The 24,237-nt window shown below is 43.9% G+C and overlaps 1 long non-coding RNA gene and 1 other non-coding gene across 2 annotated transcripts; one reads left to right on the plus strand and one right to left on the minus strand.

Moving 5' to 3' along the window:
- Window positions 1-873: 873 nt before the first annotated feature.
- Window positions 874-23,794, plus strand: LOC119866866. Its single transcript, XR_005381459.1, has 4 exons — window positions 874-1,351; window positions 1,911-2,094; window positions 6,267-6,408; window positions 22,825-23,794. It is a non-coding gene; the product is annotated as an uncharacterized LOC119866866 (long non-coding RNA).
- On the minus strand, window positions 11,647-11,753 carry LOC119866986. The gene has a single exon (XR_005381931.1). It is a non-coding gene; the product is annotated as a U6 spliceosomal RNA (small nuclear RNA).
- Window positions 23,795-24,237: the final 443 nt, after the last annotated feature.

A 24,237-nucleotide genomic window follows, 5' to 3' on the forward strand; every position in this document is an offset into this window, starting at 1 on the left:
GAAGTGTCTGAGAATTCACTTTCATGTAATATTTTAATTTTTCTTTTTTTTTTCCTATGGCGGATTTTTTTTCTCCGTTTTTTTCCCTCCTGCACCTGCTCACTTCTAAATTCATCCTCCCAGTTCATTCTGAGGGAAGCCAGGTGCTCTGAAGTGATATGTCAGCCATCTCTCAAGAGTTCCTGGACATTGTTGCCCTGGGTAAATCAAAGGGGGTTTGAAACAGTCCAGACTGTATGCAGGATCTCCCCTTGATTCTTCCCCTGCTTCTGTGGCCGACACCTGACCCCGGGGCCAGCTCCATTCCAAGACTGTCAAATGATGTTTCATCAGACATCCCTCGTTGAAGACAGCAACTTTTCATTTTTTATTTAAAAAGTTATGTGTGTTCGTTTTAGTAAAGATATGAAATATAGATAAGGAAAAAAATAGTCTTACTCTGCCCTGACCATGTAGGATAGTTTGGTTGTTCCTGGAATGACAGCCATATCCCTGAAGCTCCACTATTCATTTCCTATTGCTGCCGTAACAGAGACTCCAAATTTTGTGATTAAAATAACACAATTTTATAACCTCACCATTGAGCAGGTCATAGGCCTGAATTGAGTCTCATGGGCTAAAATCACGTGTTGACATGTTCCTTCTGGAGGCTCCAGGGGAGAATCCATTTCCTCGACTTTTCCAGCTTCTAGAAGCTACTAGCACTCCTTGGCTTGTGGTCACTTCCTCCATCATCAGAGCTCAGCACCCCGATCTTACTTCCATTGCCACATCACTTTTTTCTGACTTTGTCCCTCTTGCCTCATTTTCTGAGGCCCTTTGTGACCACACAGTGCCTACCAGGATAATCTCCCCAACCCATGATCTCTCATGTCTACCTTCAAAGTCCCTTTTGCCATGTAAGGTAGCAGATTGACAGGTTCCAGGGAGTAGGTCGTGGACGTATTGAGGAGGCCACTATTCTATCGCACCTTCCCACCCTTAAAAACACATTCTACTATTTGCTTGCACTTATGTACCTGCAAATGTTTATTGTTATAATATGAGGAATAGTGAGATTTTTTTGTTTTGTGGGAAAAGAGAAAGGAAAAAGCAGAGGGGGAGAATGGAAGGTTGGGTGAAGTCTCTTCTAGTTCTGGCTGAAGCGCTGGACTTGAGACCTGCTGGATAGGCAGTCATGGCCAGAAATGGATGAAACCATTTAAAAAGACTACATGCCTCTGGACACATGCAGGCCTGCTTTAGGATCAGGAGAAAATGTGGCTCAGAGTTACCTGTTTTGTCAAGAACCCAGCGGACTTTCCATGCGCTGGGGATGGAAGCAAGGGGGCAGCATGGATATGACACTGTGGTATGGACATGCTTATTCTTTTGGTGGCATTGGTAGAGGTCACGCATGAGAGAGAAGCTGGTAAGCGAGAGAAGGGACAGGTGAATGCCACAGGTGAACTGTAGATGATCGTAGGCACAATGGTGTCCCTCCCATTCAGAGGCTCCCAGAAAGTCTTCCTATGACACGAATGGAGATATTAGAGGCTGAATGTATGTATGTATGTTCCACTTAGTAATATATCATGAACACTTTTTCCATATAAGCAATTTCCTTCTATGATATATGGGACTTCCCCATATTCCATATTTGGAGATGTACCAATATTTGTTCAACTCCTCCTTTCTTGCCGGTGTTCCCAGTTTTCTATTTTAAACCACAGTATGATGAACAGTATTGAAGCTTCCACAAATCCATAATTACATCCTTAGGATAACTTACCTGGAAGTGGAATTGCTGGATCTCAAGGGCATAGGATTCATTCTGAGGTTTTTGAAGTATGAAGTACAGTTTCTTTATCTGTAAAATGAGAAGGTAAGATGAAACTGGTGGCTCTCAAGCTTTTTTCTTTTCTTTTCAGCCAATAGACTCTGCCAGCAGAAACTTTTGCAGAAAGTGGGAAGTAAATGAATCAGAGGAGGACCCACTGTGGTGGTGGAGTGGGGCCGGGCTCATCTGTTTCTGCCTCCTGGTCCCCTTGGCTGCCAGGGCTCTGAGGAACCTTCAGGTCTCTGAGACACACAGTTTGCAAACCACAGGGCAAGGTGACCTCGCATTCCTTTCCACTGACATCTCTGGTATCAGGTGCTTTGATTGAACTGCCAGCAGTCTAGACTGTGCTGAGATCACTGTCCCTGGGTCTCCACCAGACTCCTCCCCACCCCCCAGAAGTGGTTGGTAGACACTTGTTCATCTTAGATGACTGCCAATTCACAACAGGCCAGAAGCAGGATGGGTCCTGCAGGCCAAACCTGGGAAGGAGGTGACTAGGGAGCCTGAATATGACAGATGAACTGGGAAAATTCCTGTGACTCAGAACATGGGGAATGTAGGCAGTATAGAATAAAAACATAATTCTAAATATACAGGTGACTTTGGGAATATCAAAGCCCACCTCCTCTTTTTGCAGATGAGGAAAATGGAACTAGAGAAGGAAATGGTTTTGTCCCAAGGCACGCAGCAACTCAGCAGCACAATCGAGCATCCTGCAAACTACCTAGATACTCTTCTGCTTTTACTACATTTGAACATCCCTCCCTCCCCAGAAAAGCAAAAGGACAGAAAGGAGAAAGAAACAAATTTTTACTCCCATCTATGGGAGATCTTGTCATGATGGGGGTAGGGGTGGGGGTGGGTGGCATTCTGGCCTTGTCTACCATTTTCAAACTTGTCTTGGAATTTTACAGCTCGCAGGCATGAATTCCGATACTAGGAAAACTCTTAAGTTTACTGATGGGATTTGGTTTTCCTTGTACAAAGGCTGTATGGCTCAGGAAGTAGCTCATGAGCCCAAGGTTTCATGAATAAATCAGCCTTCAAAGTTTCTCCTAATGTTGAATGTGGCTTGAGTCCTACTCTGCTTCCCTGTTCCTTCCAGTGGATTTCAAGGCCACTTCCCTTTGCTGAAGTAGTTTTTCATTCCTGAAAACTCTAAGCGGCTACGCCAGTCTGGCATGTTCTCCATTGCCTCCCCTCCACCACAGCCCAGGTCCTGTTGCTTTCCTGACTGATGGCATGCCCCCCTACCGTCTTCCTTATGCTCAGCACATCGGTTGGTTACTTCTTTCCTCTATGATACCATTGAGGTTGTCATTAGCTTCTGTGCTATATTGTTTTTACATTTTTCATGTGTGTGAATCCCATTGAACTCAAAATTTACACACTTCTTGAGCTCAGGGAAGAGATGGGGCAATGGATTTGACTACTATTCCATTGCAGTAAATCTTAGAGAATGAAGGTGTGAGAGTAGGACTTTGAAGTCAGACTGCCTGAGTTTCAATGGGGACTCTGCCTTGGTCAACTTACTTAACTCACCTGTGTTCCAGTCTCCTCATCTGTAGGATGGGCATAGTCATGGTGCCCACCTTATAGGACGGAGAATTCATGTAAAGTGCCTGGCACATTATAAGTCCTCAAAAATGTCAGCTGCTATTTTATGATTCCCACTGTCCAAGCACCAAGTGGGCCGTTTTCATCCACGATCTCATCTATTCATCATAAGGAATTTGTCAACACTGCAGCCAGAGATTGCTTCCTTCACATCTGCAAAGTCCTGCTATTGTTTGTCTTGTTATTGCCCTGTCCTTGGGAAAGGTGATTCAGGCCCCAGCCCCAGGGATAAGTGCTGAATAAACCAGTCCTGGCATTCATCACAAGGGATTGGTTCAGAGGTAGTCCTGTGACACTGTTCAAGCCAGCCAGGCCTGACTAAAGCTTGGGTGGATGGGGTGGAGGCGGGGGAGGGGAAGTGTTCCTCCTTGTTGAAAGAAAGGTACGTAGAAAGAAACATCCCTCTTCCTTACTCTGGACATTGTGGTATCTAGATGTTTGCCTAGAATTTCTAGAGCTATAACAGAGCCAACACAGGGGGAGGAGGCCAGAACCAAGCAAAGCAGAGGCAGGCTCTGGCTCCTGGCATACCTGTGCCTTTGCTGTTACATGAGATGGGACTTCCCCTGGTTATCAAAGCACTCGGGTCATGCTTTTTTGGTAACTAAGGCCCAAAGAAAGCATGCTAACTAATATGCTTAAGTACTTGGCTCCCTATATCCTGGATGAGGAAATGGAACTTTGAAGAGATTTGCAGGATTTACTCCAAGTCAGGCAGACAGCAAGTGGCCAGGCAGGGCAGTGCTCGTGCATCCACTGTGGCCTCCAGTGCCCAGGGCATCACAGGACAAATGCTTATTGTTCAACAAGCAGGCAGCACCTCAGAGACTTGTGATACTTACCAATCTGTGTTGCCTTCGGGTTGCCTGGGGGTTCTGCGACACAGAGCACCATAACATGCCATGCTTCTGCACTTTTAATGACTTTCCAGCCCAGCGTGCATGGTGAGTCTCATGAGTTCTCCTGAAAGCAAGAAGAGTAATTACCTCAAGTGATTCTTGTTTCCAGGGCATACTTCAACACAGTCAGCTCTGTCATTAGGAGTGGTTGCTCTTTATTTAAATGACAGACTTCAGTTTGGTAGTTGCCACTTCTTGATGTCTTTTTTTTTTTTTTTAAATAATTTTATTTTAAATTGAGTAGTAATGATAGGCACGCAGTGTGAGAGAGAGAGAGGCAGAGACACAGGCAGAGGGAGAAGCAGGCTCCATGCACCGGGAGCCCGATGTGGGATTCGATCCTGAGTCTCCAGGATCGCGCCCTGGGTCAAAGGCAGGTGCCAAACCGCTGCGCTACCCAGGGATCCCTCATTTTTTTTTAAAGGACCAGATTCACACTACAAGTGCCTATGAAGAGGCTCATTTCCTTTTCTGCAGCAGTTGTACAGGATTGATCTCAACATTTGTCTCCACCCTAAGAAAGTCCTCTGCTTGGGATCTTGAAGGAAAGCTCGGGGTGAGATGTGTAAGAACAAGATCCATCCAGTCAGGATGGGAGGGGGCTGTCTTAGACTCTTCTTACCCGAGGAGCCTGTGCCCTGTCCTAATAGATGCCTCTCTGGTTTTTGTCAGGGGATGGGATCTGAAAGTACACTTTTAACACTACTGAAAGCCAACCATGGGAAGAATCACCAACAATGACATAGCTTACGGTCACAAAGGCATGTTTGGGTTTCCCTTTATGCTCCTACCCCATTCAATCTGTGCTAGTCAAGCCCTGTCCTCACTGAATCTGCACCTGGGCAGGACCCTAAGGCAGTGACCTTGACTGGTGTGGCCAAATGGAGGAATTTAAGCCAGTGGACTCAGAACAAAGCTGGATCATTGCCTCTCAGTATTAACCCTTGATAGCCAAGTTAACTGTTAAATGCTGCCTCCTATCTTAAGAAATAATCATAGGAGGGACACCTGGGTGGCTCAGTGGTTGAGCATCTGCTTTCGGCTCAAGTCATGATCCTGGGATCCAGGATCGAGTCCCACGTTGGGCTTCTAGCGGGGAGCCTGCTTCTCCCTCTGCCTATGTCTCTGCCTCTCACTCTCTGTGTCTCTCATGAATAAATCAATAAAATCTTAAAAAAAAAAAGAAAGAAAGAATCATAGGAGAGAAGCCAATAATAGTAAGAGGGATGGTTGTTACTCACTGAGCACTTATAACATACCAGGCTCTCTTTAAGTTCTTTGCATGCATTCTTATTTGAATTTATATGACCTGTGTTATGTGGACTGTGACGACTTGTATTAATTAATATATCTCCAACAACAACAATAGGAGAGATACTGTTGTTATAGATAAGAAAACCAAGTCACAGAGTGGTTAAATAACTTACCCAGGGTTTTAAAGCCCAGAAGTGGCAAAGTCAGAAGTTTTTTTTAAAGATTTATTTATTTGAGAAGGAGAGAGAGAGAGAGAGAGAGAGGACAAGTGGGAGGGACAGGGAGAGGGAGAGAGAATCTCAAGCAGACTCCATGCTGTGCACAGAGCTTGATGTGGGATTCCATCTCACCACTTGAGATTGGGACTGGAGCCCAAACCTATAGTTAGATGCTTAACTGAGTGAGCAGGTGCCCATGGCAAAGTCATGGTATTTTAGGTCCAGAATCCAGCTCTAATCACTGCTCCCTAGTGCCTTAATAGCCAAAATCGTTCACAAGAAGGAACAGATGGTTTGAAAATGGTAAACAGATGGTGAACAGCAAAACACTTTTATCAAGCTAGTTTCATTTCTCCACCTTAACTGTGCCTGAGAGGCCCCAGGGCATGGTGGGGGAAGCCTGTGTGGCAGGATAGCCAGGGCCCAGTTCTAATCCTGCTCTGGCTTGTTTTTAAGGCCCACAGTGGATAAGCAACATGCTCCCCTCTTTTTGGTGTTTGGACTAAAATTTGAAGACTTACGAATGTTCAAGTGCATATAAATCATCAACGAATTCAGCACGGAGAATGGGAATCTGCATTTCCAAAATGTTTTCCAGGTAATTCCAATGCAGGTAGTCTTCGGACCATGATCAGAAACCAACTGATTCTTCATACTTCTTTCTGTTCATTGTTTAATGACCCCAGGCTGCTTGCCATGGTGGTGCTGCTGCTGGTGGTGGTGGTGGTGTTTCAGGTCTGCTTTTGTCTGTAGAGAGGAGGAGGTGGCAGGGAAGTAAGGTGTAGGAGTTGGGCAGTGGCATGGTGGTGGATCACTCAACGCTCACTGCCTCTGACCCTTTGTTCTTAGGTAAAGTAGGATTAAAGGAGCTCAAAACCGAGGGACATGGAATGGAGTAGCTGCCCAGGTAATGTCAGTGCCTACCCTCAATCATGATAGCCATGTTCTGGTCTATGTTGTTGGGTATGAGTTAATAAACATTGCAGAGAAAAGTTGTAATCTTAAAGAGTCCCCAATTATTATTTCTTTAAGTTTCTTATCTGTTTTATTCCCCTCTTTCTCTCTCCCTCCCTCTCTCCATCTTCCTTCCTTCCTTCCTTCCTTCCTTCCTTCCTTCCTTCCTTCCTCCTTTCTTTATTGCCTTAACATGAGATTGTAAGGGCTGAGGGCAGGCCACCCTAAAATGGCCACTGTGGCATGTAGATTATTCTGAGCAGAAGAGTCAGCACCCTGCAGGCTCAAGAGAAATTTTGGCCCTCCCTTAACTACAGAAGAATCTAAATGGAGGGTCTTGTCCAGAGTAATGATTATGACCCACAGATAAATTTTATCCGAGTTACCCATCTGTATGGCCAGACAACACCTAATTACAAAGCATCTGCTCTTCTCATTGCCCTGTGGACTGCAGTCCCTTCCTCTGATGCCCCAGACCCCAATCCTCTTCTCTTTAGCTCAGAATGACATATACCTTATTTTGCCTGATTGTCTTTGGAATTTCCATGCCTGTGTGGATTCCCCATATATACACTATTCAATTGGATTTCCTCCTCTGAATCTGTCTCATGTTAATTTGATTCTTGGTCTAGTGAGAAGGACCTTGAATGGGACAGGATATCCTTGCTCTCCAACAAGACCGACCCTCTTAACAAAATTCTTAAGATGTACAATATGGTACTGTTATTTATAGACAATGTTGTACAGCACATGTCTAGAACTTATTCATCTTGTGTAACTGAAACTTTACCTATTGAACGGCCACCCCCTCTTTTTGCCCCTACCCAGCCTCTGGCAACTGGCATTTTACTCTCAGTTTCTATGCATTTGACTATTTTAAATACCTCATTTAAGTGGATACATGCAGTATTTGTCCTTCCAAATACTGGCTTACTTTGCTTTGTACAGAGTCCTCCAGGTTCATCAGAGTTGTCGCATATGGCCGATTTCCTTCTAAGGCTGAATAATATTTTGATGCTCTTGGCAATGATCCCTTGGATATAATACCAAAAGCACAAGCCACAAAAGCAAAAATAGACAAGTGAGACTATATCAGTCAAAGAGTCCCCAATTCTCAAATAACTTAAATGATGGGAGTCATAACTCTCTCCTGCTCTCTGCACTTTTGTTTTCTCCAGCTTTCTCTTTAAGAAGATTTTGTCCAAGCTCTCCTCCCATCCCCTAATCCCCTCCCATCCTTTCTTTGGCCAGATGCTGCCTGTTGGTATTTTCTTGCCTGTCCTGGTGCAACCTCAGTGAGGCAGGTTCTCTTTACCAATGAATTAAACATGGCTAGTCCCCTTGCAAGAAACCTTTTAAATCCTCATTTACTTCCTTCTAGAGCTGAGTCTTTTGGAGAAGCAGCGTGATCTGGCATGTAGTCTAATTTTAGGGTCCCAGCTGAGAACAGAGGAGTGAGAAAGGATTTTATTGTTAGCGATCAAACTGTGGACTCTCTGCTGTTAGAGGGTAATTGTCTTAAAAGTAAAATTGCAACTCCCACATGAATATAGAATGAACACATGTCAAACAGTTGATTTAAGTCACTGATATTGAGAGAACTAGGAAGATATTACAACTGCTTCAGAGGAAAAGCTGAAGCCGGTCATTTATAAATGGGCAACCAGAGATGCTGATTTTAACTTGCTCATAGATGCAGAAACAGCCTGCACCACAGGGTGGAACTCAACTTTGATTTCCTGGGACCAGATTCATTTGCTTTAGGATGGACAGAGATCATTTGCATCAGATCTCAGGCCTCCACAAGTTAAAAAGCAGAGTTGCAAAATAGTTGAAGAACAAGAAAGGCATTGACCTCTGATGGATCTGACCACCCCAGAAGGGGCCTCTGGATAATACGTAGCATTCCAGTGAAAGGAGACACAATCATTTTGCCCATTTCAAAGCTTTTTTTCCCCCAAAGTTTTTCTTGATCCTACCGTGTGCTTCAATCTTCAGGGGGGCTAGCTATCCTTTGTCTGAAATCATGACAGAAAATACCTTGTAGCACAACTGTCCCCTCTGACAACATTCTCATGTAGCTGGAAACCAGGTAAAGTGAGCATTGTGTTCTCCTCAAATCCTGCACATTTAGGCTCAGTTTGCCTTCCTGCCTCCCGGGGCTCCTGAAACACTCCACCTGACTGGGCCTGCCCAGACCTTGTGCCAATGATGGGGGGACCCAGCAATACCTTCTCTAGGAGTCCTATGAAGAGGAGACTGCTTGGTGTGTCCTTACTTATCCTAAGGGCTCAAGGGTAAAGAAGAAAAGAAAGAGGGAGGCAATGTTTAGAATTCAAGTGTTCTGATTACTAAGTTTTATTTTTTTTTTTTTTTTTTTTTTTTTTTTTTTTTTTTTTTTTTTTAATTTTTTTTTTTAATTTTTATTTATTTATGATAGTCACAGAGAGAGAGAGAGAGAGAGAGAGGCAGAGACACAGGCAGAGGGAGAAGCAGGCTCCATGCACCGGGAGCCCGATGTGGGATTCGATCCCGGGTCTCCAGGATCGCGCCCTGGGCCAAAGGCAGGCGCCAAACCGCTGCGCCACCCAGGGATCCCATGATTACTAAGTTTTAGAAGAGGCATAACACCAGTGAGACTGCCCCTAATGTGGGAGCTGCCAAGTATATCAATCAATTAATAACTAAAGTAAAGACATACTTAGATAATAATAAACTGATAGTAGGAGACTTCAAGGTGGCATTTTCTGCAAATGACAGATCCTCTAAGCACAAAGAAACCAGGGCCTTAAATGATACACTGGACCAGATGGATTTCACAGATAGATACAGAACTTTGCATCTGAACGCAACTGAATCCACATTCTTCTCAAGTGCACATGGAACTTTCTCCAGAATAGACCACATACTGGGTCACAAATCAGGTCTCAACGGATACCAAAAGATTGGGATTGTCCCCTGCATATTTTCAGACCATAATGCTTTGAAACTAGAACGCAATCACAAGAAGAGATTTAGAAGAAACTCAAACATGTGGAGGTTAAAGAGCATCCTGCTAAAAGATGAATGGGTCAACCAGTAAATTAGAGAAGAATTAAAAAGATTCATGGAAACTAATGAAAATGAAGATACAACTGTTCAAAACATTTGGGATACAGCAAAAGTAGTCCTAAGAAGGAAATATATCGCAATACAAGCCTCCCTCAAAAAATTGGAAAAAACTAAAATACACAAGCTAACCTTGCATCTAAAGGAGCTGGAGAAAGAACCGAAAGTAAAGCCTACACCAAGCAGAAAAAGAGAGATAATAAAGATTCGAGCAGAACTCAATGAAATAGAGACCAGAAGAACCGCAGAACAGATCAGCAACACCAGCGGGACCCTCAGAGGGCAAACCTGGGGTGTGTGTGTGTGTGAGAGAGAGAGAGAGAGAATGAGAGAGACAATCTTTTCCAGAGGGAATAACACCTTGCAGTGAAGACACCAGGACAAAGAGTCTGGGAGGGAAAAAGGAACACCAGCTCTTCCACTCACTGTACTGGCTATAAGGGGATTTACCTTCCTCTTCCTCAGTTTTCCAATCTGTACAATGGATATAATAGTAACTATCTCATAGCATTGTTTTATGAGTTTATCAATACTGATTCTATTTATACAATGTAAACATTAACATTTATAAAGCATTTAATGTGCATTTTATAGGTGTTCTCTTTTATTATTTAAATAACTTTATCATTTAAAGATATTGTTCTTAACCTTCAAGAAAAATACCACTTCGAACCTAGGCAGAGTGATATAAATGTCACAAAGGACATTCAGGCAGCAAAGGAGAATCAGTTGAGCAGGGGTGCTTTTTTCTACTGAGTGGTTAAAAATCCTCACGGAAGAATGCTTTGCTCTGTAATTCCTGGAGAGTTCATTTTGCTCTTGCCCTGGGCAAGAGAGAGATGAAAGAGATAGTAGCACACTGGCCTTCCCAGAGAGGTGACTCAAAAGTACTCAGTGTTGGTTAGACAGTTTTGACCAAATGATGGAGCCCAGTGGCCTGTGCTCTGGGGCCCCAGAGGGGGGCTGTGAAGAAGTGCATAATCTCACTGGGAAACCTCTGTTTCAAGGGTGCTGGGCAAGAGCATTGGTGGGTCAGGTGGAAGGGGTGGCTGTGGACCCCCCCATCCACCTCGCAGCTATGGCTCGGGAAGGCACTCACCCATCTCAGTCTTGAGAAACCCTGTTTGTGGAGAGAGGCCTGAGGCCACGAAGGAAGCAATGCCCACAGCTGGGCTGTGGGCTTGAGAAGGGGCTGACCTCTGAGGCTTGTTGCCCTCAGCCTCAAGACTGTTTCTTGAGAGAACTGTCCTGATGCTGAGGAAGAAACCTTAGACATGAGAACCTGAGTAGAAGGAAAGCCTCTGGGAGGCCATTTTGGATCATGCAAGAAGGAAAAGTTGTTGCAGAAAGCAGGCCATTGTGTAAACCCACCGTTTGCCCAGGGTAAAGCCAAGTATCTTAAACACTGCTGCCTCACAGAACGGCCACAGGCAAGGAAGCTCCTGTGTTCCCCCAAGTGGGAAATATATGCCATAAATTGCTAATTTGGTTCAATGATTTAATCTGGATAAAAAGGCAAGGGTGTATGTTGGGGTGGGGGGAGCCAAGAAGACTCAAAATTAACTCTCTCAAGGGAAGTTGCTTTAGTAGAGAACCAGGGAGCTGCAGGGCTGCATATGGGTTTGGTGTGACTTCAAATCTACTCAGTGTGACTTGGGTGAAGTTGTTTTAACTCACCTGTTTATGACAAAGGCAAACAAGAATTTGTTTTTAGAAGTAGAGTTGTTTTGAGGTAAGGATGAAATCAGTTGTGTCAGGTTGTCATCACTTCGTGGGCTCCGTGGGCCGCTTCAGGAGTCTGTGTGTCATCCTTGCGCAGGGGCCATGCTGACTTCTCTGCAACCTTCCAGTTTTTAGTATCTGTGATGCCCAAGTGAGCACCATTTCATCTCTTCTAGCTGATAACAATTTAGTAGCTGCTGAGGGTTCCACTGGGGGTTATCAGTAAAGACAGATGAGAAAGCAAGGGTACATTTAGACATAAATATTGAGTTTGTGAGGACTATCGAGAACGTTCTATCTAGGTGAGGCTACTACATATTTCACTGATCTGAATAGCTCTCTGAAGACCTTGAGGCAGTTAACTCCTGCGGCAGTAAAGGCGACTCCTTACCAGCAGAGGCAAAAGCCACAAGGTGGCCCCACAAAGACCCTCTTGCCCATGGACACTGGCCCCACTGTTTCCCAGCAACATGCTCTAGCAGCAGGGACCTCTTTCTTCTGTGCTGGCAGCTGGACTTCAGCTCTGGGTTGGCTACAGCCATAGCTCTCAAGTACCGTCTTGTGTAAAGGCACGCCTCAACTAAATTTGGACTTTATTCCTTTCCCTTCTCCTTGCCTGAAACAATAGTGTGATTAATCCTTCACAGGATTACAATTTTAGTTCTTTTTTGGCTTATTAAAAATGTTATCCTGTATCCTGTTAGCTTATAAAATTTCCACAGTTGGAAATTGGCTGGAAAGACACATCTGGTCTCTGAGCATAATTTGCCTCCCCCAGCAAAGCATGCAGTCAGGGACAAGAAGGTGCTTGCAAGGAGTTTGATAATGAAAGGGCTCACTCTGTTTGTGCAGTTGGTTGGTTAATTGACTCTTGATAAAAGTTTTTGAAAGGCCTGTTAAGTTACAGTCCCTTCTTCCTTAATGCTGCCAGTCATTGTTCCTGGCAGCTACGGGGTGACCTTCCCACTTCACATATAAGATGCTGTTCTCCAAGAAAGCCAAAGTTTTCTCCCTCCAAATTAGAGGAAGTTCTTCGTGGGGAAAGCCACAAGACAGGAAGAGAAGGAGAAACATCTTACTCCTCACACTGCTGACATAGCTCTAGATACATGAAGAACTATGTAGGTGGAGAAGAAAAATGAAGAAACTCCTGGAGTTTCTGTCAACTACCAGGAGGTTAGGGATAGAAACTCTATTTTCATTTTAATCTTCCCTCCTAAAGCCTGATTTAATTTTCGAAAGTTTTATCCTCCTTATGTACTTCCTAATAGTGGGCTACATGGCCAGATGTTCCTTACAATTAGTATTGCTTCTAGAAATTAGTTAGGGCCTAAGAAGCTAGGGATTAGGCAAAATAGATTGAGGCATAATTTTTAATTTACTTATGTCCCTGAATAATTGTTTTTAACATAATCTAAGACATTTTCCAAAGAATATTCCTCTGTGAGATATTAATAACACATACACAAAGAATTTTGTGGTCAAATCACTTTGAGGAATACAAGGTTAATGTGTTGTACATGTTTCTATGTGGCAGTTTTGCTTGCTCAGAGTCTCAGATGTGGTCTATACATCAAGGTAGATTATCTGGTGAGCAATAATTCCCAAGCTTATTCTCAAAGTGTCATGACACTTTAGGGATTTAGGGAGCATACTTTAAGAGACATTGATTATTTCTTGACCAGTTAGTTCGTTTCACCATCTGGAAGTTTCCTTCCACAGTTTTTGTCAGGGTGCACCACAGAGCCAGCATGGGGCAGGGAACCAACATGTGGGTTCAGGGACCAGGGTTCTGTACTAGGTTCTTCTTACTAGCAGTGGCAAGGAGTGGCAAGTTGCTGGGCCTCAATTCTATCATCTGTAAAATTGAATAATAGAGGCCTTTGCTCGCTAGGCAACAATTGGGAATATCAAAGGAGGAATTTGAAATAACACACATGTAACTTGGTGATTGTTATGTGACATGGGCTGGGAAATCCCTTATTTATTTGGATGAGATTTCATGACAGTACTGCTTCTCATTGTGTTCTTTATTTACTCTTTACCAAGTCAACAAAAACCTGAATGCCTCTTTTGTATAAAGCGCTGCTTGAGTTGATGCGAGAAGAACCATGCCAAGATTCGTAGCAATCATCTGGAAACATTTAAATTCCCCAGATTGCCATCGTGGCATTATTAGGCATCCTGTGCAAATGCATAAATTACTTTGTTGTCTGGACAAGCTCAATCTGATCCTCCTTTTCCCCTGTTATTCGTGGCCATTAATGAATTGTTTCCTGGTTAAATGGACCAGTGGAACCAAACATGTGATTTCAGGAGCAGAGTTTGCTGCAGGGCATTTCTGCCTATCCTTTCTGTGAACTCAGCTTTCTTCCTTTAAGACTGGTTTTATGGGGCTCCTGGGTGGTTCAGTTGGTTGATTGAGCATCTGACTCTTAATCTTGGCTCAGGTCTCTATCTTAAGGTCATGAGATTGGGCCCCATGTTGGAGCTTAGTAAAAAAAGAAAGAGAAAGAAGAAGAAGAAGAAGAAGAAGAAGAAGAAGAAGAAGAAGAAGAAGAAGAAGAAGAAGAAGAAGAAGAAGAAGAAGAAGAAGAAGAAGAAGAAGAAGAAAGAGAAAGAGGAAGAAAGAAGAAGAAAAGAAAGAAGAAGAAAGAAGAAGAAAGAAGGAGAGGAGAGAAGGAGAAGGAGAAGAAGGCCTGGTTTTGTGATTACCTTCCCCCCCAAAAAAGGCTAGCATTGATTTGGGTCATTTTAAAATAATGTCCCTGGACATTTTCAGACTGAGAATCACCTACCTTTGTTGTATGGGAAAAGAAAAAATTGACCCAAAATAAAGTTATTTGCCCCACTACCTACTACCTACAGTAAACCAAGACTACTCCCAGAAATGTGATCTTTATTTTATTTTTTATTTTTGGGAGAAATGTGATCTTTAAATGGTCAATCTGAAATTTCCTGATCTGTGCAAGGGTGATAATCTGTATAATAAGACCCCTGCCATTCCCTTCCCCTAAAAAGATGAACTGGCCTTTTCTTTTTTTTTGGCTAATAACTTCCTCACCCCACCTTCCTTCTGCCTGTAAAAGCCTTCTATTTTGTACAACTCCTCAGAGGGCCTTTCTAATTCCTAGAAGGGATGGATGCTGCTGGATTCATTAATCATTTAATAAAGCCAAGTAGATCTTCAAATGTACTCAGTGAATTTTCAGTTTTTTGTTTTTTTTTTTTTTTTTAAATCGTGGTTTAAGAGTGTTATCAAACCTGCACTAGAAAAAGGATTTGTTAACAGGGACATTTAAGTCTGGCAATTGTTGAGACAAATGTTCTTGAAAGGGGCAGGTCAGGAAAACAAACTAATTTGCAGATCAAGGGCATAGCATCCTGGAAGCCCTGCACAAAAGGACCTGTAGTACAGCTTGAACAATAATACCATTCATAGCAACTGCTGTGTGCTGTGCACTGTTCTCTACACTTGACATAGATCGGGCTCCCTGCCTGGAGCCTGCTTCTCCCTCTGCCTGTGTCTCTGCCTCTCCCTGTGTCTCTTATGAATGAATGAATCAATGAATCAATGAATAAATAAATAAATATCTTGAAAAAATGAATCTCATAATAGCGCCATGGAAGTATATCATTATTAGCCTGATTCTACATGTGAGGAAAGTCATGTTTATTCCCGGATTCCGGTTTTAAGGATAATAAGTGATATTCTGGTATGATGGACATATCAGAAAAATTGCCTGTACTACCTGTAGCTCTGGGGTGACAGGTATTAATCCAGGAGCCAATAAGCCAGAGCTGATGGGACTAGCCATAGCTGATGGAATCCTTGAAGGAAACCAGTCTCAAAGCCCATCAATCCATTGGCTTGCCATACTTTTTCAAGTGAATTAGGAGTTCTAGAGATAAGATAAACTCTCTAAAAGCTCTGGAGATGAGGCTGGCCATTGTGGGTCCCATGTAAGTAGATGAGGAAGTAGTGGGAATTCTTGCGCGGGGAAAGGCAGACAAAAGAAAGAGCCCTAGGATAATAAGAGATGAAAATGAAAACAAACACTTAAACTCTGGGGTCTGATAGACTGGGTTTGAATCTAGACTCTGTTATTTATGTATGTGGGCAAATTACCTAACTTATTTAGGACTCAATTTCCTTATCCGTAAAGCAGGAATATTGCTATCAGGTGAACTGTTTAGCACAGTGCCTGGCACAGGGTAAACACTCATGACATGGTCGCTATTATTGTTATTATTAATATTTTGATGGCTTTTTGGTTCTCCTAAGGTCTGAATTTACTTAATTGCCATCCCTATAAGATTCCAGCATTGTATCCTCATCATAAACCTCCTTTTACTAGAGTGAGACTTGATGGGAATGCATGGGTTGTCATATGGTACAGAGATAACTTACCCTCTCCCCCGCTTTTTAAAAATAGACTTTATTTTTTAGAGCAGTTTTAAGTTCACAGCAAAAATGAGCAGAAGGCACAGGGATTTCTGATATACTCCCTCACCACACACATGCATAGCCTTCTCTATTATCAACATCCTCCAAAGTGGTTCATTTGTTACCACATTTGTTAGGCTTGATGAACCTACATCGACCTATCACCCAAAGGTCATAGTTAGACATGAGGGTTCAATCTTGGTGTTTTACATTCTGTGGGTTTGGACAAATTAATAGTGACATGTGTCCACCACTATCATATCAAACAGAATGGTTTTAACCGCCCTAAATATCCTCCACTCCATATACTCATCCCTCCCTCACCACCAGCCCTGGCAACCACTGATCTTTTCACGGTCTCCATGGTTTTGCCTTTTCCAGAATGTCATACAGTTGTACTCATACGGTATGTAGCCTTTTCAGATTGGCTTCTTTCACTTAGTAATATGCATTGAAGTGTCCTCTGTATCTTTTTATGGCTTTATAGCTCATTTTTTAGCACTAAATAATACTCCATTGTCTGGATGTACCACAGTTTATTTATCCATTCACCTACTGAAGGATATCTTGGTTACTTTCAAGGCTTGGTAATTATGAATAAATCTGATATAAGTATCTATGTTTAGGTTTTTGTGTGGACATAAATTTTCAATGCACTTGAATTAATGCCAAGATGAGCCATTGTTGGATTGTGTGGTAAAAGCAGCATGTCTGGTTTTGTAAGAAATTGCCAAACTGCCTTCCAAAGTGGCTGCACCATTTTGTATTACCACCAGCAATGGATGAAAATTCCTGCTAATTTACATCCTCACCAGCATTTGGTGTTGTCCGTGCTCTGGATTTTGGCCACAACCCTCCCTTTTATGACTAGTTCTTGAGAGAATGGTCTAGGTCACATGCAGGATTTGTTCTTCATAAAATCACAACAAAAGGAAGACAGTATGAATAATTTACTCTCCCACCATTCCATTTCCTTCTTTCCTCATGAAGTGTAGTAATCCAGCAAGAATGATTTATTTTTCTCTTCATGGTGTACTTAATACTGCACTGGACTGTGTGTGTGTGCATGTGTGTGTATGTGTGTGTGTAGCTCTGCCCCTGGCCAGAGGAGCTGATGGGTTGGTAGAAAAAACAAAATAGCAAACAAACTCAAAAACAATTGAGAGATTATATAATAGTATGTGTCAAGTACAGTGTGTTTCTTTACAGACCAATGGCTCTGAAATGAGGGTCTATGGGAACATTAAAAAAAAAAAAAAAAGCCAAACCGAAATCAAAAGACGGATTTTCCTGCCTCATTTCTCAAATTTCAAATTCAGACAGTATGAGGAAAGCAATGGTAAATATTTTAAAAATCTTCTTAGAAACTTTTGCTTTGTCCCAGATTTCAGAATTGTCCCTATAGCTTATAAGTACAGGTAGGAATTTCTGGAGTTTGGAGTTCTCAATAATACCTTGATAGAAGGTTGAAAATTAGACCTGGATCTTAGAAGCTGTGTGAGAGAGAGACAAAAGGGGGAAACATTCCAGACTAGGGGAACAGGAGGAGCAAATGCAGGGAATTTGGACTCTGTGTGGCACCCATTGTGGGGCAGAGGATGGAGGGTGAAATAAGGAGACCTATGAAACAGGAATAGCATGTCCGAAAGGGAGAGCCACAGGGCAGAGTGTCAGGCTGAAAATTTGCATTGATATCTGCAGATTCAGCATTCTTTTGGCCTATTTTTCGCAGAAGTCTCTTGTAAAGTAGGTGGAGTGGTGCTCCTGCCGGTCCTGGTGGCAAAGTTAGGTAACTTTTAGTTAGCGCCGAGGATTTCTATTCTTGGCCTCCACTGTCAGTGCCATAAAGCAAAACCCAGCTCCAAATGCAAGGAGAAGACCAATGGTGTTTACTGAAGGGATGCCTTGTTTTTGCAGGGGAGTTCTGGATCAGCTGGTTGAGTAAAGATGCCTGGAAAAGCCAGTTCTGTCCAATCTGAGCCACCCTCATGCTTGGTGACGGCCTTCAGGGAGTTGGCAGCTCAGCTGACTCATGACTTGATTTTGTGGTACTGACACCATCTTCTACAAGAAAGGTTTATGCAGGACAGGGGAATCCTAGCTAGGAGGACTTCTAAGAGACTAGAAAGATTTTAAAAGAAAAATTTGCCATCGTCTTTGCTGCCTATAATTATGTTGAACCCAGGACTGCACCTCCCTTCCTCCCAGCAACCAGCAGCCTATGCACTGATTTGATGTGGTTTGTCTTTTCTGAGGGATTCCTTCTTCCTTCCAGAGCCTGGTCTTCCTCAGTGTTGCCTTCCTGGGACTGTTCTGCCCTGTGTGTACCCAAAGTCTGGACATGATCTGTCAACTTTTCCCTTGTTGGGTCTCCCCTATCTTGTATCCTCTGAGATTAGTGATAGGCACTTGACAAATGCGATCTATGCAGAGAAAATTCTATAACAAATATAGAAAAAGTGACAGAAAATACTGTAGTATTTTGGGCTATGACAGTGAATCAAAATAGTTACGGCTCGGGAAACTACTGTCAATAACTATCATTGGAATTTCTGATGTCCACTGCCGTTTGTGGCCATCTAGAAACTCGCTTTAGGCAGAGTTCCACGGTGGGAGTTTCTTGCTTTGTGGTAGAGTGAGGGAAGGAATGTGCTTTGAATAGAAGGCCCTTTCCAGGCCCTATTGCCCTTAGGGTATTATCTATGGGAAGACTACTGCTGTCAGTGAGTTTGCTGCACAGAAGTTGTTAGCAGTACAGATTCAGACTCAGATATTTTTCACTTCCAATGTTCAGGTGTGACCTGCCTTATTATTATTGCCCTTCCCTACCTCACATAAAGAAATACAACAAAACGGTCCGCCTACAACCTACAACCTTAATAAGACATACTCTCTTCTTAGAAGAGAAGGCGAGGACATCTGCTATGGGAGCATATTTTTCTTTCCCTTTCTTCACGCACAGACTGGCATCATTGCTGGGGAAGCCTGGCCTGGGTGTGTGCTCAGGTGACTCATGGGGAGAGGCACACTGCTCTGGAAAGAATAAGCTTTCTCATGGAGTGTAAAATCATCCCCCAATGACTTTCAGGTCACTCACAGGCCTTCTTTTGAATAATCTGTGTCAAAAAAAAAAAAAAAAAAAAAAGAGACTAATCTGTGTCATTGAATGGGTGAATCCACCTTGGTGGGATAGGTCAGACTTCTCTGGCAGTAATTGTGGGAACTGTTCAGAAGTGTGCTGGACATCCATGTTAAGTAGTTGAGAATCTTACTGTGTCTGTTTACTGGGCTGCATCTGCAAGGGGCCCAGCACAAACCAGGAGATTCAATGAGGTGCCCCCAATGTTCTTGGTTTCCTTTGAGTGTCATGAAGGCAAAGGCCTTGTCTGTTTTGTTCACTGTGTTTGCTCAATAAACTCATGTTGAACCCATGAATTGATTGCCTTGAATAGACTATGGTGCTAGAGGTATGAGCTAAGTATGGTATGGTATGAATTGACTTAGAGGTATGAGTTGGTTAAGACATGGGTGCTGTCCTTGAAGAGTTCTTAGGCTCCTATGTAAGGCAAAGAGTTGGGGGAGAAAGTAACATAAAATGTGATAACTGGTTTATGTAAGATTCCTAAGGGAGCTCCAAGGAGGAAGTTAACTGTGTTGGGGGGGAGGGGCATGCACATGCAGATGGATTAGGACTTCATGGAGGAGGCAAATATGGAGGGAACATGTGAAAATCTGAGAAAGGTGAAAGATTGAGAAACATTAGCCAGTCAGATAGAGGGTCAGGGAGGTTCAGGGACCCTCTGTGAGGGGGTTAAGCAAGCATGCATTGCAGGATGTTATGATGGGACCATTCCTGCCCCTGTTTTGACTGAGACACCAACACAATCATTATTACCCACCAATGAAAGTATAAAACAAAGCCCACTATCTCCGTACTCTCTGCCGATTTATAGAAGTAACTCTGAAGACATGTTTCCTGTCTCTTGGCCCCTCAGTCAGATCAAGATCATTTCAGGGCAAGGAGACATTTCCTGTGGACTAGACAAAGGCTACTTGGGAAAGACGAGAGGTGGAACCACCTTGGGTTGCATCCAGTAAGAATGGTCCTACCTTAAGAGAGAGGAGAGAAGAGAAACTCCATAGAAAAAAAGAGCCAGCAGTACACTGCCCAATACCTAGGCGATGAGGAAGGAGTCATAAGAGGCCACCAAGAGTAGAAGTGCATTCCCTAGGTCAAAAGAGCCTGCAGGGGAAATGAGACCTGTGAAGACCTACAAAAGCACTTTATGAGACAGAGGGTTCCCTTACCCAGGGACACTAGCATGCACCATGTCCCAGGCCCAGGGAGCACGGAGCCATCTGCCAAGGAAGTATTGTCTTATCCCTCCACCCCTCCTTTTCTCCTTTAGCTCGGACAGCGAGGGAGTGCAGAAGATTGTGATAGGAAGAGGAAAGCTGAAGTATCAAGGCTCCTTCCCCACTGTGGACTTCCAGCCTGAGGCTGGCCCATGGAGAGAGGAGTCAAATCAGCCTCTTGGTCATTACATGGGACTAGACATTATTGTGACCAAAATGACTTCAACACTGTGCTACTACCTAAAGTTGAGCAAAAAAAGAAAAGAAAACAAAAAGCCAAAACACCTGCCAGGATTTTTATCCAAGGGCAGGGAAGGTTAATCCACTGAAGAAATCATTACAGTACGATGGGAGACAAAAACAGTTCTGAGTACATTCTGAGTACATCATGAGCAACGCAAGCTCATACTTATTCAACATGCCTATTACTTATATCTATAGTGTTTGTGGTGTGGCAGGCATTTTTCCTGGGTAATGGTAACAAGGTTATAATGATGGGGCACCTAGGTGGCTCAGTGGTTGAGCATCTGCCTTTGGCTCAGGGCATGATCCCAGGGGTCCTGGGATCGAGTCCCACACCAGGCTGTCCACAGGGAGCCTGCTTCTCCCTCTGCCTATGTCTCTTCCTCTCTATGTCTCTCAGGAATAAATAAATAAAATCTTAAAAAAAACAACAAAAAGCCCCACAAGGTTATAATGATGATAACAGAACTCTCTACACGGAGATGCAGAAGTTATAAGAGCAACGAAAGTCAAACCCAGAAGTTGTGGTTTGGGGTTGCTATGAAGTATTTAGGATTGTTAACTCCTTGACCTCACAAAAGTCATAATCTCAGGGTGACATCAGTGACCACATGACACTCTGCATGGGGTAGAGGATCCAGGGAGCCCATTGATGACATGCCCTTGTGGAAGTCAACTAACAATCAATGATCAATGATTCCTGCTCTTCTGTCTCCTTAGAAAATAGACGTGAATTGTTTTCAATCTTTTCACACAACGCTGCCTTTAGCTTTGGCCCCAAGGGGCCTAGGTTGCAACGGATAGAAGGTGGAAGATGAGACCTTCTCTGTGATTTCCTCACATTGGGACTGTGATGGAATGGCTCATCACTTCATTCTGCTCCACTTTGAGAACACTTGCCTCTATCCTGCAGAGGCTAGAACCGAACAAACAAAACCACTACATTTTCTCAACTCCCTGGAAGCTCAGCTTCCTGAGGTGATTCAAGGTTGACCCACCAGGGGCACTCACGTAGATCTGGAAGACAGACATGGGGCAGGGACCATGCCTTTGCTGCTTCTGAGGACCAACAGGCACGTGAAGGCATTCGGCCTTTCCAGAGTTGGTTTGTTAGCTTCCTGGGTGGTGAGAGGCCGTGTGGGATATTCACTGGTGTCCCCGCAGGTGTGGTGGGATCCGGGCTGGCAGTGGTGGAAGATTCCAGATCTCGGCAGCTTCCTGGTTGTGCTGTGGCAGTGGAGTGCTGGTGGAGGTAGCTTCCTGGTGGTAAAAGAGGAAGCAGCACCCTGGCTGGGCCGGTTCTGTGTTCAGGAGTTTGTCCCCAAGCCTGTTTCCCTGTTTCTCCAGCCTGCCCAACGATTCTCTAAGCAATTGAATGTCCTGAAATTAAGCTCTTGCTGCCTGACCTAGTTAGAAAGGATTCTGTCTTCCACCACGTAACCCCAGTGGAGAGAGCATGGCACGTAAAAGTACAGACGACAAAATCAAAACGAGTATGTCTGAGAAGCTAAACACAGGGAGGGATAAATGTGGGAGAGAATTGTGTTATTGGGAAGCGGTGGGGGACATTCATCTGTTCATGCATTCATTCATTCCTTCATCCCATATCCATTAGGGGCCTCCATGTGCCAGATACTAAGAGCAGCTAACCTCGTTCTCGGTGCGGGAAAAGACCAATGGGATCCTGTACTCATGGTGCTTGAGGTCTAGCAGCTTTCTTCCTCTTTGCCTTCTCTGATCTCTCTCTCTGGCTGAGAGCATTGACTTATCCTTCTTTCCAACTGATCAGACAGTTGAGTGGCTTGCTCAAGCATAGAATTTGGTTCCTGGGGAGGCCAGAGTGCCAGGACCAAAGCTTTACCCTCAACCCAGGCCAGTCATAAATGCTAGGGATTGAGTCTTCCCTTCCAGACACCGATAATTAACCAAGAAATAGAGCCTATAATTAATCTGTTATCTTATGATCAGAACAAGTTTCTAGGGACGCCTGGGTGGCTCAGCAGTTGAGCATCTGCCTTTGGCCCAGGCTGCTGCATAGAGCCTGTTTCTCCCTCTGCCTGTGTCTCTGCCTCTCTGTCTCTCATGAATTAAAAAAAAAAAAAAAAAGAAAGAAAGAAAGAAAAGAATGAATTTCTAACTACCAGCATAGTAAATTCCCTTCTAAATTCTTTTTTTTCCCCCAAGGTGATGCATGCATTCAGCAGTCTTGGAGATGTGTCGCTGAGATCATTCTTGCAGCAAGAAACCACTGTGAGGCCTGCTGTCAGCTGCAGGTGCCCTGGGATCTGCCTCAGCTTTGGGACTGATCTAGCACCGCCCAGGCAGCCCCAGCCAAGACTGAGCTCACGGAGGCCCAGGAGCCAACTGTTTCATCTCTCCCAGCAATCTTTGCACCTGAACATCTTACCCAATCCTCCTTCCTGCCCTTTACTTTTCCCAGGTGTCAGGACTCTATCAGGGTCTGAGGCCTTTCTCTACCCATCCCTGTTTCCTCTTCTCTTTCTGTTTCACGGGGCTTATCTCCAACAAATCTATAGGATTCCTAACTTGGAATCTCGGTGCCTGCCTCCTGGAGGACCCAACCAGCCTGTTGTGCACCAATACCTTTTTTTTTTTTTCCCTGAAAAGTTATCCACTTATTTCTCACTTAAGAGGCTTCCCATTTGCTTCTGGGTTTTGTTTAGTTTAGTTTTGCTTTTTTCCTTTGGAAGTTTGGAGAAACTCCCAAAGGCTCTGATTTATTTTATCTAGGCCCACTTCAGCTCCAGCAATAAAGAAGGTGGTGAGGGACCCTTGGAAGAAATTTGTGTAAAACAAATGAATCAGTAATGATATTGGGTCACTGGCATTTGGCTCAAAAATATTCCTGGCCTAGTCCTTGGCTGTCCTTCATGGAGCCAGATTGTTCCCAGCAGACACAGGTGGGCAGCCTCCCCTCTAGCATGTGCTTCTACAATGAAAATCAATGACCAAATGAGAATGCCCTTCCCAACACCTGTACCTTCAGCTGCTTATTTGTAAAGGCCTCAGTCCTCTGTCTCCTCTGTAAAGATTTTTCTGTTCAACAGGGGAGCTTCTCTGCGTTGTTTGGGGTTCCTATGGGGGGTGGTGGATGCAGTTCCCACACCACATGGCAATTATCTGAACACATGACTCCTCCCTAGCTGGGCGGGGGGGGGGGGGGAGTGGATCAGGGTGGGATAAGGTGCATCTCAGGTATCTTATTATTCTCCTCGTAGGTGTGGACCTAACATTTTGTAGGAGTCCAGTAAGTGCTGAGTAGGAGCAGGCTCGTATGGAGTAAGGCAATGGGCTAAACTCTTATGAGGAAGCTCTCCAGACTGTGTCCAGTCCCAGCCTTGGCCTGAGGCATTCCTGTGTGTGTGATGGGTTCAGTGAATTCTGGCTCACTTTCTCAGTCCGATGAAAAGTAATGAACAGAGGGCAGGAGTCCAGCCTTGGTTCCTCGTTGGGCTTTGGTTTCCTCATCTCTGAAATAGGAGATTGGCTAGATAGTCTGCTAGAATTTTCCAGCTCCAGGTTTCTGTGTCTGAGGACATGTGGCCGTGTCTTCTGCTGACCATTTGTTTCCTGAAG

This window comes from Canis lupus, chromosome 30, assembly GCF_011100685.1.
Source record: "Canis lupus familiaris isolate Mischka breed German Shepherd chromosome 30, alternate assembly UU_Cfam_GSD_1.0, whole genome shotgun sequence".
Lineage (NCBI taxonomy): Eukaryota > Metazoa > Chordata > Mammalia > Carnivora > Canidae > Canis > Canis lupus.